Source organism: Symphalangus syndactylus, chromosome 18 (assembly GCF_028878055.3).
Source record: "Symphalangus syndactylus isolate Jambi chromosome 18, NHGRI_mSymSyn1-v2.1_pri, whole genome shotgun sequence".
Lineage (NCBI taxonomy): Eukaryota > Metazoa > Chordata > Mammalia > Primates > Hylobatidae > Symphalangus > Symphalangus syndactylus.
This window is the reverse complement of record NC_072440.2, coordinates 89,292,861-89,310,810: the sequence shown is the minus strand read 5'-3', so window position 1 is coordinate 89,310,810 and position 17,950 is coordinate 89,292,861.

Here is a 17,950-nt window from a genome sequence, read left to right as displayed (position 1 = left end):
AAAGAGCTTCTAATTTTCTCAGATGGAAAATTAATGAGAAGTAGGCCCATTTCTCAGCTTAAACATGAGGACCAAGAAAATACAAAGTTCATTTGGATGCTCTCCTTTTCCAAGTCAGATAAAGAATACAAAATGCATGTCACATTGACAGCATTTCACATCCTGCTGTGGACTCTCCAGTCTCCTTTATTTCTTGTAACAACTCCACAAGGCAGACAGGTTAGAGGCCTCCTTTATCAGTGGGAGGTTGGGGAGCAGGGCAGGAATTGGACCCAGGTCTCTGGCCTCCCAACCAGACTTGTGTGATCCTCTGGGGTCAGCTGCCTCCAGTCAATACTGCAGCCACACCCATCCCTGCAAACTTCAAATAGGGTCATCTCACTTCTCTGTTTAAATCTATCTTTTCCCAGTTATTTCCCCTCATCTTAGCATACAGACCAAAATCCTGATGAGGTTTCTCCACAATCCAGTCTATCCTCTATTTGTCCTGTGGTGGTCTCCCCAGCGATTGTCAGGTCCCCAACCACAGCAGCTTAGGTCTTCATTCTGTCCTTAGAAGTACCAAGTTCTATGGCTCTAGTCTTTTTTCATGTGTGTCTGCCAGGCCTGGAACACTTCTACTGAGCACCTTCTCATCACTCAAGATTTTAGTAGATGCAACTTCTTCTAGGAAGTTCTCTAATCCCCAAGGAGATGAGCACCCCATGATGCACACTGCGATGGCATGCTCTACTCCCCATTTATCTCCCTCATAATCACTGCTCCAGCAACTCCTTCCCATCAGCCTGTGAGCTCCATTCTAGCCGGATCACGACTGTCAAGTTCATGCCTGTAAACCAGCACCTGTTATAGTGTCTGGCTACCAGGAGGGCTTAGTAAAATAAACCATGGAATAAGAAGCAAAAACAGAAACGGAATCAAAATTGTGCCACTAAAAGTGCCTACTGGGTATTTTTTCATTTCTGTTTTTGTTCCAATAAATATTCATTTCTTTTGTCCACTATGTGCCAGGAACTGCTCTAGGCACAGAAGATACAACGGTGAAAAATACCAGGCAAAAATCTTTGCACTCATAGTTTGGCTTGTGTTCTAGTTAAAGGAGACAGACAATGAAGAAAATTATCAAACAAAATATATAGTTAGTTACATGGTGCCTGACATCATCATAGGGGTGGTATAGGGAGGAACTAGATGTTTAAACATAGGTGCTGACCACAGGTAGCTAGAATTAATTCTCATGCTGCCTTAGAGGTCCCTGCTGTCTATATTCCACTAAATTTCTTTTTTACCCAAGTCCCCTAATGGTGTACATTTAATTAGCTTTCTATTTTAATGCTACTTCAGCTCATTCTGGGATGATATATGGGTCAGGCATCATTTTGTTCCCATCAAATTATTTCCTTTGGATAAATTCTTAAATGGAGAATTATTTAATCAAAATGTACATTTTGTAAGATCTCACAATGTACTTCCATTTTGTTATCCCAACTAATTTTAGTAATTTATAAGGCCATTTAACCAAAAATGGGTTCACTATTTTTATTATATCATCAGCGGGACTGAAAACAAGTGTTGTTTGTTTGCTATTATTTTAGTAGATTTGAAAAAAAATGTACTTCAAGGTTGCTTTCATTTTGACTTGATTCTCTCATTTTTATTTTTAAAATCTGATTGCCTGAATACAAAACGCTGCTTGTTTACCTTGTGGAAGGCATAACTTTATTTATTAAACCTGAGGTCTTTGTATTTTCAACCACAGAGCAGAGACTGCATCAAAGACCGAGACAGGGAAGTAAATTACACAAAACTACAAGGTTTGTCCATTTGGACAACTGAATCCTGAAAGCTACTACAGTTGACGTATGAAAAAGACTGATGCGGTCTGCAAGGCAAAACTGCCATGTTGGCACCTTGTTAAATACTGGATTATAAAATACTTCAGGTAAATAAGCAATATTCACACGCAATACTAAGCTTAGAGTTGACATGATTCCCAAGGGTTCGGAGAATATCAACAATTTTTGACCAATTGAAGAGTGGCCCTAAGGTTAGTTTTTTAATCCTTTATTTGCTTTTGCTGAGTAAAAACTTTGGGGTTTACATTCTGAAGGCTTGATTATTCAGATAATTTCTATATAGCTAAATAAATTTGTAAGTAAAGGCTTTCTCAGTACATTATTTCATGTTACAAATGATAATAGCTATTTAGACCACTTATGACTTTTATTGCTATGATTAGCTTTAACATATAGCTTTTAAAATTGAATATGGGCTCTATCCCAACCGTCTTCAAATTTTTACTTTCAGAAATAGTGCTTGGAAATTTCAACTACTAATTTATTTTTTTTTTTTTTTTTTTTTTGAGACAGAGTTTCGCTCTGTCGCCCAGGCTGGAGTGCAGCGGCATGATCTCGGCTCACTGCAAGCTCCGCCTCGCAGGTTCACGCCATTCTCCTGCCTCAGCATCCCGAGTAGCTGGGACTACAGGCGCCCACCACCACGCCCGGCTAATTTTTTTGTATTTTTAGTAGAGACGGGGTTTCACCGTGTTAGCCAGGATAGTCTCGATCTCCTGACTCGTGATCCACCCGCCTCGGCCTCCCAAAGTGCTGGGATTACAGGCGTGAGCCACTGCGCCTGGCCTCAATTACTAATTTAATTCTACTATCAAATATGAGATGCTCTGCACAATTTATGTTTTTCTTATTGTCTGGAAATTTTATATCAATTAGGTATCATGCCTTTTAGTTTCAACTAGATTTTATGTACCTGTATTATTTAAACAAAACATGAAGCACAATTTACATATAACATCAACCATTTTTGAAGTGCATTTCTATGAGTTTGAAAATAAGATTATAAATAATGTACCAGCTTCCAGAATCAAGATGTAGACAGTTTCATTACCTTCAAACATGTTCCCATACTCGTTTATAGTCAACCTCTCCCCCTGTCTTCAGCCCCTGTCAACTACTGATCTGTTTTGGCCTTTTCTAGAATATCACAGAAATGAAATTATGCAGTATACAGCCTTTTGAGTCAGCCTCTTTCAATTAGCAGAATGAATTTGAGTTTTATACAGGATGTTCCTTTATTTTGCTAAATATTGGTAAATACTATTCCTTTGCATGTATATACCACAATTTGTCTATTTATTTTACTTTAAGTACATTTGCATCATTTTCAGGTTAGACCAATCATGAATAAAGTTGCTATAAACATTCATGTACAGGTTTTTGTGCGGTTGTAAGTTTTTATCTCTTGTGGACAAACAAAACTCACAAATTGCTTTCCAAAACGGCTGAACATGTTTTATTTTCATCCTGTTGCAATCCATGAGCATTCCAGTTGCTCTACATTCTTGTCAGCACTTGGCATTGTCTGCTGTTTTTATTTTAGCAGCCTATTTATTTTGTGTGTATCTCGTTGTGATTTTAATCTGCAGTTTTTATGACTAATTAAGCTGAGTAACCTTTCATGGGCTTATTTGCCATCCATATTTTTTGATGAAGTGCCTGTTCAAATATTTTTTCACATTTAATTGGATTAGTTGTTTTCTTATTATTGAGTTTTCAGATGAATTTATATATTCCAAATACAAGTCCTTAATATTTTGCCAATGTTTTCTTTCAGTGTGGGGCTTGTCTTTTCTTTTTTTTAACAGTACTTTTTGCAAAACAGAAGTTTTCAATTGTGAAAAAGTCTAATTTAATCATTTTTAACGGTATGCATTTTTGTGTTTTTGTTTTTATTTTTTGCCCCTATCTTTTTTTACTCCTAGTGACACCTCAACTGACCATTTCAGCAGGAATGGTTTGGTCTGTTTCACTAGCACATCCAGTGGCTACTGAATCCCTTTAACATGAAGGAAGCAAATAAGAAGACATGGAAAGAACATCAAACTGAGAGTCAATATGTCTAGATTCTTGTTTTGCCTTTAACCTTCAGCTAATGATTTAAATTCACTAGACTTCCATTCCTTCACCTACATTTTATTTTTATTTACTTATTTATTTAAAGATAGGATTTCTCTCTGTTGCCTATGCTGGAGTGCAATAGTGTGATCATAACTCACTGCATCCTTGACCTCCTGGGATCAAGGGATCCTCCTGCCTCAGCCTCTGAAGTAGCTGGGACTGCAGGCATGAGCCACCACACCCAGCTTTTATCTACACTTTAGAAATAAAACCTGCTTTACCCATCTCAGGAATAATGAGGATAACATTAAATAAAAGATTCAAAAGTACTTGCAAAGTACTGGAAGGATTATACTTGCATAGAACATCACTAAAGAAACATTTTCTGCTTCTAAAAGCCTCCCATCAACTTTGACGAACTTACTTTGGACCCCACATTACAAAGGTATTTCTATAACTACAAACACAAAAACCCTTATATGTTAAGTACTCAGTACATTCCTATTTTTCTCTAGAATATTATTCAGCAACTTCAAACTTGCTTTTCATTCTATCAAATTTCTTTTTTTTTAATTCCATATATTTAACACTGGATAGTACTAGGATTTTATTTCAAAAACTTATATTTTTTAATTTTTTTTCAAAAAGAAATGCCCTAACCAGCAACATAATTGAGATTCCTTCCTTTGGACATTTGGCAGAAATGTCTTCTTTCATGAAACAGTGGTGTTATTCAATAATGAAGCATGATTTTTCCCCCTCTCTCTCAAAAGCAAAAATTGAAGTATAGCAGAAGATTCAACATTCTCTAGGATATACATGTGTGCTTTTTCTAGTAAAACTAGATTTTAAAAAACAATATTTCTGTGAACAGGAATATTTGTGGTTAAGCATTTTATCTATATGGTTCTAAATATTGAAATTAATAATGGAATACTTTTAAAGAAAAAAGGTTTTGACTGTATAAGCATGGTGAGTGGATAATATGCCACTTTCACAAAGTTTTTAATATATGTGCTTAATATTTTTAAGTAAACTTTTTTTAATGTTAAAAAGCCTTTTTTCTAAGTTGCATAGCTAATTATGGCAAAATTGCTATTAGCTTATTTTGGGAAATAGGTAAATCTCACAATGAACTCTTGTGATAATGAGTCAGCACAAACCTAGAATAATTATTTTTAAATGAAAATCAAGTTGTGTCACCCCTCTAGTCAATGGCTTTGCCATCTCTCTCAGAGTGAAAGCCACAGTCCTCCCAAGGGCCCAATCTCAACACCCCCTGCCATGTCCTCTCCCATCACTCTCTTCTCTTGCCTGCCCGCTCCAGTTGACTGGTCCCCTTCCTCTTTCTTGTTCATTTCAGGCCTTATGCTCTTACTAGTGTCTTCCGCCTGGAATGCTCTTCCCTGGATAACGCATTCCTGGCCCAGGACCAGCTACATAATGTTGCATGCTCAGTGTAAAATGAAAAATGCTTTTTGTTAAAAATTGGTAAGAATCACAAGATGGCAACAGCAGAGCATTAAACCAAGTGTGGGGTCCTGTGCAATTCCGTGAGTGGTGTATTAGTCCATTCTCCCTCTGCTATTAGGACATACCTGAGACTGGGTAATTTATAAAGGAAAGTTTAATTGACTCACATTTCTACATGGCTAGGGAGGCCTCATGGAACTTAAAATCATGGTGAAAGGGAAAGCCAACATGTCCTTCTTCACATGGTGGCAGCAAGGAGAATCTGCAGATTGAATGTGGGGAAAAGCCCCTGATAAAACTATCAGATCTCATGAGAACTCACTCACTATCACAAGAACAGCATGGAGGTAACCACCCCCGTGATGCAATTACTTCCCACCAGGTTCCTACCACAGTACACGGGGATTATGGGAACAATTCAAGATGAGATTTGGGCAGGGACACAGCCAACCACATCACATGGTGTGCTCAGGGAAGCCTAACTGCCTGGCTTCTTACTTCCTTCATCTTTGTTCCAGTGTCACCATATATTAGAGAAGTCATTCTTCTCTCCATTCTATGTGGGATAGTTACCCCTGTGGCACTCTTTGTTTCTTTCCCTTGTTTTGCAGTTCTCCTTAGCACTTGCCACCACCTAATCTACTCTGCACTAAATCATTTACTTCTTTCTTTGGTGTCTATCTCCTCCTGTGGAAATGTAAGGGCCATACATGCTTTATCATGCAGGGTGTAGAATATACCCAGCACATAGTAGCCACTTGAATATATGCTGACTGAATGAACAAATGAATAGACGACGAGTAGTGAAAAGCGAGGCCATATAAATAAAAAGTGAAGTTTGTTGTTTTTTTTAAGGATTCAAGAGTCACATCAGAATTTAAAACAGAGAATACAGAAACTGTGTTTTGTATGCATATGGAGGGTCCAAATTTAAGAATGCAAATTGGGGAATGAGGAGAATGGATTTTGCTTCAGCTGTAACACTGGCTGGCTCTGCGACTTTGGAGGGGTCTCTTGACCTCCCTGAATCCCATGTTGTCACCAGTGTAGTGAGGGGCCTTCTAGCATTCTGTGACTTTATGGAACAATCTTATATACTTGTAAGTCCAAGCTCAACATTCTAAATAAATATTGAAGTAATCTTGTCAGTTGAAGCTATTTTCTATATGTTTGGGTCAAAACCCAAAACTGCACACACTCTCTTTGTATTAACAGTCTAGCATGTATACAGTCTTTTTTCCTTCAATATTATAGTCTAGTTATGGCCTCAGAAAATCACTTCCCCAAGGAAAAAAATTAGTCTACTTTGAGGAAGAGCTAGAATTATTATAAATGGCTTGTGCATCAGAGTTTGTGGAACTTGGACCCTTAAATGGGGATATATGGATATGCTTATTCAGACCCATAGGATGTTATATGTTGGTTCCTTAGAAAGAGCTAGAAACCTAAATGTAGAGCCTGCTGACCCTCTATTTTCTTACTGCTGGTTGAGACATTCTGGGTTGTCTTTTGCTGACTCCATTGTAAAAAACAGAATCCTCATTTAATATGCCAAGCTCCTTTTTTGTATTATTAATTCCAAAAATCATGAAGAAATGTTCTGATCATAAATTCTCTTGGCATAGACGATATAAAAACACAAAACATTAAAATGCCTTCTGGCTCTGTATATGTCTGTGTTGAAAAATATTTGTTTTCCAAACCTCAGCCTCTCTCCTTTTTGGTCAATAATTGTGCAGAGTATTTGCTTTGTAGTTTGTTTTTCATGTCCATTTTGCTTAAGATAATGTCCTGTGTCCTTTTTTTATACTTCTAATACATTTTTCCTCTGCTCACTGTGTTATTTGCAAAGAAACAAACAGATTTTTCCCCAGAATTCACATTAATCCTTCCCACTGAAATATTTTTCCATGTGCTTTTATCACTATTTCAAAATAATCTTGTTTCATCTGATGGAATGGGAGCAAGATGGATCTCAATTACATAAAAATGGACAGAGGCAAAATGAACCAAAGTGAGACCCAATACAGATGCTGAGAGCAAGGTTATAGACTTGGTCAATTGAATAGGGAAAGCCTTAAGAGTTCTATAAATCTGAGTACAAGGTCGGAATAGGAATTAAGAAAGCAGAGCAAGATAGCTGAAGAGAAGGCTCCACCCATCATCCTCCCTTACAAAGACACCAATTTCACAACTATCTACATATATTTAAAAAAAAACACCCTCTTAAGAACCAAAAATCAGGCGAGCACTCACAGTACCTGGTTCTAGCAACTTTGTATTCCCCAAAGAGACACTTAAGAGGTAGGAAAAGCAGTCCTGAACTGCAAACACCACCCCTCCCCAACCCCAGGTAGCTGCTGCCTGGTGCAGAGGGCATCTCTGTGCACTGGGGTAGGGAGAACCAGCGATAGTGAGACATTTAACTCAGTCCTGCCCCGTTAGAGCAGAAAGAAAAACTGGACCAAATTCAGCTGACTCCTGACCATGGAGGGAACATTTAAATCAGCCCTAGCTAGAAGGGAATCCTGGATCCCAGAGGTCAGAACTTGAGTTCTGGCAAACCTTGCCACTGGGATCTAAATTCTCAGGGGCTCTAAATAAACTTGAAATGCAGTTTAGGCGACAGGATCTGCAACTTTCAGAGGAGTTCTACTGTTGAAATGAGCCCAGAGCCAGTAGACTGTGGGGGTAGGGGGGGTGCAGGGGAATGCAACCTGCTGAAGGTACCAGCTGGGGCAGCTAAAGGAGTGCTGGCATCACTCCTCCCCTAGCCCCAGGGAGCAAGGCTCACTGCTCCAAAAGAGATCCCTTCTTTCTGCTTGAGAAGAGGAGAGGAAAGAGTGGGGAGGAGTTTGTCTTGCATCTTAGATACCAGCTCAGCCACAGCAGGATAGGGCACTGGTCAGAATGTTGAGATCCCCATTCCTGGCTCTAGCTCCTGGACATTTCTAGACACACCATGGGCCAGAAGGGAACCTGCTGCCTTGAAGGGAAGTACCCAGTCCTGGCAGCATTAATTACCTGCTAACTAAAGAGCCCTTGGGCCCTGAATAACCAGCAATGATAGCCAAGGTACTATGATGAGGGTCTTTCGTAGGACTCTGAGACTAGGTATAGGAGGAATATACCTCAACATAATAAAAGCCATATATGACTTATCTATACCTAGTATCATACTGAATGGAGAAAAACTGAAATCCTTCCCACTGAGATCTGGAAAATGACAAGGATGCCCATTTTTTCACCACTGTTATTCAACATAATACTAGAAGTTCTAGCTAAAGCAATCAAACAACAGAAAAAAATAAAAGGCATCCAAATTTGAAAGGAAGAATTCAAATTATCCTGTTTGCACGATATGATCTTATATTTGGAAAAATATGAAGACTCCACAGAGAAACTGTTAGAACTGATAAATCCAGTAACGTTGCAGGATACAAAATCAACATAGAGAAATCAGTAGCATTTCTATATGCCAACAGGGAAAAATCTGAAAAAGAAATCAAAAAAGTACTCCCATTTACAATAGCCACACATAAAATTAAATACCTAGAAATTAACCAAAGAAGTGAACAATCTCTATAATAAAAACTGTAAGACAATGATGAAAAAAGAAATTGAAGAGGACACCAAAAAATGTTCCATGTTCATGGATTGGAAGAATCGATATTGTTAAAATGTCTGTACTACCCAAAGTAACCATCTACAGATTCAATACAATCCCTATCAAAGTACCAATGACATTTTTCACAGAAATAGAAACAATCCTAAAACTTATATGAATTCACAAAAGACCCAGGATAGCCAAAGCTATCCTAAGCAAAAAGAACAAAACTGAACAAATCACATTACCTGACTTCAAATTATACTGCAAAGCAATAGTAACCGAAACAGCATGGTACTAATGTAAAAACAGACACACATAGATCAGTGGAATAGAATAGAGAACCCAGAAACAAATCTGCACAACTACAGTGAACTCATTTTTGGCAAAAGTGCCCAGAGCATATATTGGGGAAAAGACATTCTCTTCAATAAATGGTGCTGGAAAAACTAAATATCCATATGCAGAAAAATGAAACCAGACCCTTATCTCTTGCCATGTACAAAAATCAGATCAAAATAGATTAAATATTTAAATCTAAGACCTCAAACTCTGAAACTACTGCAAGAGAATATTGGGGAAAATCCCCATGATATTGGTCACAGCAAAAATTTCTTGACTAATACCCCACAAGCACAGGCAACCAAAGCAAAAATGAACAAAATTAATATTAAGTTAAAAAGGTCCTGCACAACAAGGGAAAGGAGACAATCGATAAAGTCAAAAGACAACCCACAGAATGGGAGAAAATATTTTCAAACTACCCATCTGACAAGGCATTATTAAATAGAATATATGAGAAGCTCAAACAACTCTATAGGAAAAAATCTAGTAATTGATCAAAAAATGGGCAAAAGATTTGAATAAACGTTTTTCAAAAGAAGACATACAAATGGCAAACAGGCACATGAAAAGGTGCTCAGTATCACTGATCATCAGAGAAATGCAAATCAAAACTACAATGGGATATAATATCATCTCACCCCACTTAAAATGGCTTACATCCAAAAGACAGGCAGTAACAAATGCTGGGGACAAAATGGAGAAAAGGAAACCCTCATATGCTGTGGATGGGAATGTGAATTAGTACAACCACTATGGAGAACAGTTTGGAGGTTCCTCAAAAAAACTAAAAGTAGAATGTGATGGTTAATACTAAGTGTCAACTTGATTGAAGGATGCAACATATTGATCCTGGTGTGTCTGTGAGAGTGTTGCCAAAGGAAATTAACATTGGAGTCAGTGGGCTGGGAAAGGCAGACCCATCCTTAATCTGGGTGGGCACAATCTACCCAGCTGCCAGCATGGCTAGAATATAAAGCAGGCAGAAAAACGTGAAAAAAATAAACTGGCCTAGGCTCCCAGCCTACATCTTTCTCCCATGTTGGACCCTTCCTGCCCTTGAACATCAGACTCCAAGTTCTTCAGTTTTAGACTCAGACTGGCTTTCCTTGCCCCTCAGCTTGCAGATGGCCTATTGTGGGACCTTGTGATTGTGTGAGTTAATACTTAATAAACTCCCCTTTATATAAATACATTAGTTCTGTCCCCCATTAGTTCTGTTCCGCTAGACAGCCCTGACTAATACATAGAGCTACCGTATGATCCAGGAATCCCACTGCTGGGTATATACCCAAAAGAAAGGAAATCAATATATCAAAGAGATATTCCATGTTTGTTGAGGCACAGTTCACAACAGCCAAAATTTGGAAGCAACCTAAATATCCATCAACAGATGAATTGATAAAGAAAATTTGGTATTTATACACAATGGAGTATTATTCAGCCATAAAAAGAATGAGATCCTGCCATTTGCAACAACATGGATGGAAGTGGAGACTATTATGTTAAGTGAAATAAGCCAGACACAGAAAGACGAATGTCACATATTCTCCCTTATTTTGGGGATCTAAAAATAAAAACAGTTGGATTCATGGACATAGAGAGTAGAAGGATGGTTACCAGAGGCTGGGAAGGGTGGCAGCAGGGGATGGGGAAGAGGAGTATGACTAAAGGGTACAAAGAAATGTTGCAAAGAATGAATAAGACCTATTTGACAGCACAACAGAATGACTGTAATCAATAACTTAATTGTACATTTTAAAATAACTAAAATAATATAATTTGATTGTAACACAAAGGATAAATTCATGAGAGGAATGAATGTCCTATTCTCCATGATGTGATTATAACACATTGCATGCCTATATCAAAACATCTCATATGTGCCATAAATATATACACCTACTATGTACCCACAAAAATTAAAAATTTTTTTAAAAGTAGGACTTAATATGGACTCCATTCATGTCGATTCCTTGTTATCCCCTCAATTAGAAACTCTATTTCTAGAGACTAGGAATATAGGTCCTGGTTATAGTTAGGAAGATGTGGATGCAGGAGCCTTGCTTGTTCATCAGAAAGACAGGTTTGGCAGAGCTTGACCTTAGTGCATTAAAGATAAGTCACAATTGAGTGTCTTGTCCCTCAGTGAGGACAAATAAGCAGAAAAAGTGCTGTATTTATATAGTATGCCTACGTGTGTTACCAGCATATCAAGAGCATCAGAGAAGCATGCCAACCCAGAAGAACTCTTGGGATACACATAGATTCAAGGTTAGTTGTTGGTTTATGAAGGAAACCTCCTCCTTCCTTCCCTCCTAAAAGTTTGAATAAAAGCAGAAGAAATCTTACCACAGAAAATTAAAACAGATTTGACTACCTCAGGTAAAACAAACTATCTTTTCAGTAGAAACTAGAAAACTATGTCTAACTCCAACCATTTCACTAACCAGCCCACCTGTCAGCTAAACACCATGGTTAGGGTGACCCAGTTGATCACATGGAACAGAAGAATCACCCAGCTATGCCCTTCTCAAATTTAAGAAGAACATTGTGAAATACAGTAATATATTTGCTGTTTTAAGCTACCAAATTTTGGGGTAATGTTTTGTACCTAGATGTAGTGCTGATGAAACAGAACCCTAAAGAATGTGACATTGACTTTGACGCCAAGACGTGGGTGAAAGATAAAGAAGCCTTGAGTAGACTATTGGCAAACTCTCAAAGGACAACGACAAAAGTGTTTTTGGAGGCTGGAGAAAAGAGGTTAGTGATGGAAAGTTTAGTAAAACTGCCATCTATAGTAATGTAGAATATAGAATATGTGTGTAACGAACTGTTAGATCTGGCCAAAGAGATGTCAGGGCAAAGCATCAAAAGTAGCAACTCGTTTATTTAGACTATATGTGATAAAGCACTGATAGAAATGAGATTAAGCAAGAAAATGTATAGCTTCCAAGTAGAATTTAGAAGAAATACAAGGAATCCAGTACTCACTGATTTCAGAAACAAAAATATGTCTATTCTCAGCTTCTCTGGATGGTGAAATGATCTCAGAGTAAGAATGGTCTCAGGGCAAAGATCTTAAAGATATTGCAGTAAGACCTTTGTTGAAACTCAGAAAGATTTAAGTGTGTCTAGTATGGCTTCTAAGAATCTTATGGATATGCCCAGCAGACTCTCTTTGATAGGCAAGCGAGCCTTTAAAAATCTTAAGGGCAAAACATTGCAAAACTCTTTCATCTAGACAAAAAGTCTTTAAGAATCTTCCCCCATCCCCCCACCCCGCTGAGACATAGTCTCACTCTGTCACCCAGGCTGGAGTGCAGTGGTGCGATCTTGGCTCACTGCAACCTCTGCCTCCCGAATTCAAGCAATTCTCTGCCCCAGCCTCCCAAGTAGCTAGGATTATAGGCGCCCACCACCACATCCAGATAATTTTTTTTTATTTTTAGTAGAGACGAGGTTTCACTATCTTGGCCAGGCTGATCTTTAACTCCTGACCTCGTGATCCACCCGCCTCGGTCTCCCAAAGTGCTGGGATTATAGGCCTGAGCCACCGCGCCTGGCTGCTCTAAGACTCTTGAAGGCTTTGTAACGGAGCATCTTGTGACACAAGAAGCCAGAGAGAAGCTTTTGTGGAAGACAACTGTGAGTGACTTTTATCTCATGGAATTAACCCAAAAAAGAGTCATAGGAAGCTCACAGAGGTTTCTAAGAAAATTACATTTTGGAAGCACAGTAGCTACACAGAGACAATGCAAAATGGAAGACCTTTGTACTCACAACTTACTTAGGGCAGGAAGCCTACTGAGAAAGCTACTCAGCCACAAACATTGGCTATTTCTTTTGTGAAAGAAAAGATGACCCACAGGGTAGAACCAAGAGCCCAAAGAGCAGAGATAGGAACCATGGAGAATCATTCCCAGAGCAGAAGAAGAGGCCTAACTAAGTGACAACATATGCTCAATTGTATTCCAGCACTGGCTGGATTTCTGAATTGGCCTGGACCTGTGACTGCTAAGTGTCTCCTACTATCACCTTTTTAAGTGGGAATGTCTATTATGTTTGTCCCATCCATGCATCACCATTGTATTTTGGCTGTGTAGGAGGAAGATAACATGTCTCTTTATTTTATATATCTTCAGACCAAGAGGAACCGTACTCAAAGAATCACACCTGGAGAGCTTCTTTAGCTTACATGCTTAGATTAACAGAAACCGGGGGCCTTAGTTTAAGCTTAATGCTAGAAAAGGATTAGAATTTTGAGTCTTGAAAGGCAGTGAATGTATGTGTATGTGGAAGAAATACAAAGTTTGTGGCCAAAAGGTGGACTGTGATGGGTGAAAGATGGTCACAATTCCTTTGGCACTGCTTCCCTGGAAAGGAGAAGCCCGATATACTCCTCCCCTCTAATCAGAGTTGGCCTTGTGAACTTGTATGACCAATGAAAGGCAATGGAATTGACATTCTGGGACTTTTGAGATGCTTTCACCTGGGCCTCTGGAAACATTTTCCAGGAGTGTGAGCCACTATGCAGGAGGACTCCAGTCGACAGTTTCAGCGTAGCGCAGCCCTGCAGCTGCCCACATCAAGGGTCAGACATGGTACGAAGCTCTGTTGAACCCTCTGTCTGAACCAGCCCATCCACCTGTCAAATATTAAAAGTGACCTCAACCAATGCCATGTAGAGTAGAATTGCCCAGGTAGGCCCTGCCTGAATCTCACCCCATAAAATTGTGAGAATATTAAAGTAACTTTTTTATGTAAGCCACTAAGTATTTGGGAAAATTTGTGATGCAGCAGTAAATAACTAGAATGAGGTCTCTTCCTCCTTCTGGGTCTCAGTTTCCTCACTGACAAAATGTGAGATTTGAATCAGACCCCTGAGTTTTCTTCCAATTTTAACAAAATTAGCAAAACAACACTTAGTTTTATGCAATTGCCACAATCTTTCTTGTAAAATCATCTAAAGGTAGTAAGCATTACAAAATTAAGTCACTTCTAACTTAAACACCTGAACCAGAGTTAAAACGCTGGGGAACTGTTGCCAGTACCTACAAACCACCATTCTGCCTGAAGATAAGCTAACAAGGTTAATGTTTTTATAGAGAGACAAGTGATTTCTCCTCAATGACTCCATAGGGGTTAGCGAAATCCACCCAAGTTACCTTAAATCTAAAATATCTAAGTCTTTCAAACAAAAATTTCCATTGAACAAGACATATGAAAATCGGTCTAAAAGATCAATTCTTATCTGCAAACAAATTGGTGACTGTGTATATACAAGAGCAAATGCATGGACTTCTGTCTATTCATTTGGCATAGAAGCTCTTAGCTTGCAGTTTATGTACTCTCAAGTACATGTATTCACATGTACTTTCATGTGAATACAATTATTTATTTTTTAATGTTTAATTGAATTTAGAATTTCAATTATAAATACAGACAAAAAACCCAAAAACTATTAGCGGTACCTGTGATTTTTGTCACCACTAGAAATCAACAATATGTTCATGTAACAGCTGTTGCAAATATCTCAAATTATTATTTATGCTCATCACAATGCTGAAATTAGGTTTATTAATCCCACTGATGCAGCTGCTATATAGTACATTAATAAAAAAACATTTATGTGTAGATACACGCATATGTAATATATATCCTACTATAAAACAGATTTGCTTTTCATATGTTGTTAACCATATTTTACTATAATTTTGCTTTTTAATGCTATATGTTTTAGTTGAAATGTTTAAAAACATTCTGAGAAAGCATTCATAGGCTGCTTGGACAACCAAAGGGGTCCATGACACCAAAAAAGTGAAAAATCCTTGATGTTCATCCCATAGTATAGCTCCTAGCTCACTTGACTTTCCTGCCAGTCAGTACATGTTGAGCACCTGCCATGTGTCCAAGTGGTCTCAGAGGTCAGCTGGCAGATACATTAGTTTTCTCCCATTTTGCTTCCCATTCCCAATTCCTGTAGTTGCTCTGAATATCAGCCTGTGTCTTCAGACCCTCTTCCCACTCATGGCCCCCTCATTCTTCACAGACATTTCTTCCTCATACTTCATTATAGAAAAGGTAAAACTTCCTCGTTTTAATCATGCCCAATATTTCTATTGTGACATGTGTGCCACTATCTCTCTAATATATATTTCCAAACCCATCTCTCTTCTGAGCTTAACAATCTAAACTTCCAGCTGCCTACTAATCTTGAATATTGTTTACATACTTCAAATTAAGTGAGATCATTCATGAAAGGTTCCTGCCATCATAAATTCTGACTCACACTGACCCCTAGGAACATATGGCCACAGCAATTCTGCACGTGAGGCCCTTTGGTGTCACATCTGGATTTAACCTCCTCTCCCTCAGCCCCAAATATTTCTGAAATCCACTTCTCTTGAATCAGACTCTGCTCAGCTCTTGCACTGACCATTTTACTGGCCTTTTAAAGAATCTCCCAACTTCTAGTATCTCATTTTTTTCCAATCCGACTAGAATTATCTTTCTAGAACTCAAATTTGACCATTTCACTTTTCACCTTAAAAGTTGCACTGCATAAACTGTTAGGTATCACCTGGGTGATTCGTTAAAACACAAATTGCTTGGCCCCAACCCCAGAGTATCTGATCCAGTACATCTGCTGTGGGGCCTGAAATTTTGCATTTCTAACTAGTTTCCAGTTGATACTGGTGGGGCTGGTCAGGAAACCACACTTGAGAATTCCTGGCCTAGAACATCGTCCTTAAATCTGTTTGATTTGCAGTTCTTCCAGTAAAAATTGTTTCAGACCTCCAATATAGGTATGCCTAATTATTTATAAATTACTTACAGGTTCTAATGCATTAACACTGCAGGTACATTATGGAACACGTTACAAATAATCATTTTAAAAGATAAAACAAAAAGAATAGAAAATTTAAGAATATTTCTTTCTGTACCCACATGGAAGTTATACACCCCACATCAGAATATTCTGGGAGGGACAGAGATTAAGAATGAGCCTTGGGCTGAGATATTAAGTCCTATACTCTTTGTCATTCTAGTCAATCATAGTCAGTCTGTTTGCTTTCTAATCCTGGCTCCAGGCTATAGAAAGTTACAACCTTAGGCCAGGCGCGGTGGCTCACGCCTGTAATCCCAGCACTTTGGGAGGCCGATGTGGGTGGATCACGAGGTCAGGAGATCGAGACGACAGTGAAACCCCATCTCTACTAAAAATACAAAAAATTAGCTGGGCGCAGTGGTGGGCGCCTGTAGTCCCAGCTACTCGGGAGGCTGAAGCAGGAGAATGGCGTGAATCCGGGAGGTGGAGCTTGCAGTGAGCGGAGATCGTGCCACTGCACTCCAGCCTGGGCGACGACAGAGCGAGACTCCGTCTCAAAAAAAAAAAAAAAAAAAAAGAAAGTTACAACCTTAGGGAAGATCCTTCACCTCTCTAAGCCTCTATGTCTTCCTCTGTAAAATGGAGATAATATTAAGTAACAACCTTATAGGATTGTTTTTAAGATTAAATAAGTTAATATGCATAAATGGCTTAACAAATTCTTGGCATATAATAAATGCTTGATTAATGCTGACTATTATGATTGCTCCCGGTTAGTACCTTATGCTATAACCATGCCGCTCAGTTCTCTATTTCCTGAGTGAATATCGATAACTCAATGTCTTTACTTGTGTTGTAGCCTCTGCCTAGAATATCTTTCCTTTATCTCAACTTGGGAATATCCTTCTCATCTTTCACAATCAAGCTGAAAATGTTACGTCCCTTGTGACAGTAACTTACCTGAACGTCCTGGCATAATTAATTGCTCTCTCCTCTTTGTTCTCACAGTACTGTTACAAATCTCTAAATATTCCTTCCCACAATGTATTATGTACAGTTGATTATATGCCATTTCTTCCTTGGTATGGAGTTCATGGTGACCTATATATCCATCACATCACCAGAGAAAATGCTTGGCACATAGCAATTGCTAGATATTGATTGTGAAAGAGAGTGAAGACATGAGGGAGCTGGAGATAGAGGAAAAAGATGTAGGAAAAGAAAGAAAAAGGGAGAGAAGGAAGAAAAATGAAGGGGAAAGAAACGAAAGGCTGGTCATCAGCTCTTCTCAAGTTCATGCTAGTATTTGGAAAAGCCTGACAATTTAGTCCCAGCCCTATAGCCTAATCCAAATGCAGATAATGTCTTTCCCATGTGACTTCCCTCTTCAGCCTCACTTTCTCTGGTCCCTTAGACAAGAAGCCTGAGATATGATTAAAAAAAAAAAAAATTGTGTGTGTTCCTGGATTCTAAAACCCTTGGAATCTTCAGAATGATGAGTATCTTTTGTATACCAGTAGGATGATGGGTGACTGGGGGCACCTATACAGCTTCAGGATGGGAATTGGACCCCCAAAATACCAAGTCTTCACTAGAATCTTAGAACTTTCTGCTCTACACCCCCGCTTTTGGGGAGGAGAGAGGGACTGGAAATTGAGTTCAATCACCAATGGCCAATAATTTGACCAATCATGTCTATGTAATAAACCTTCACAAAAATCCCTAAACAATGGGGTGAAGAGAGCTTCCAGACTGATGAACACATCCATGTGTTGG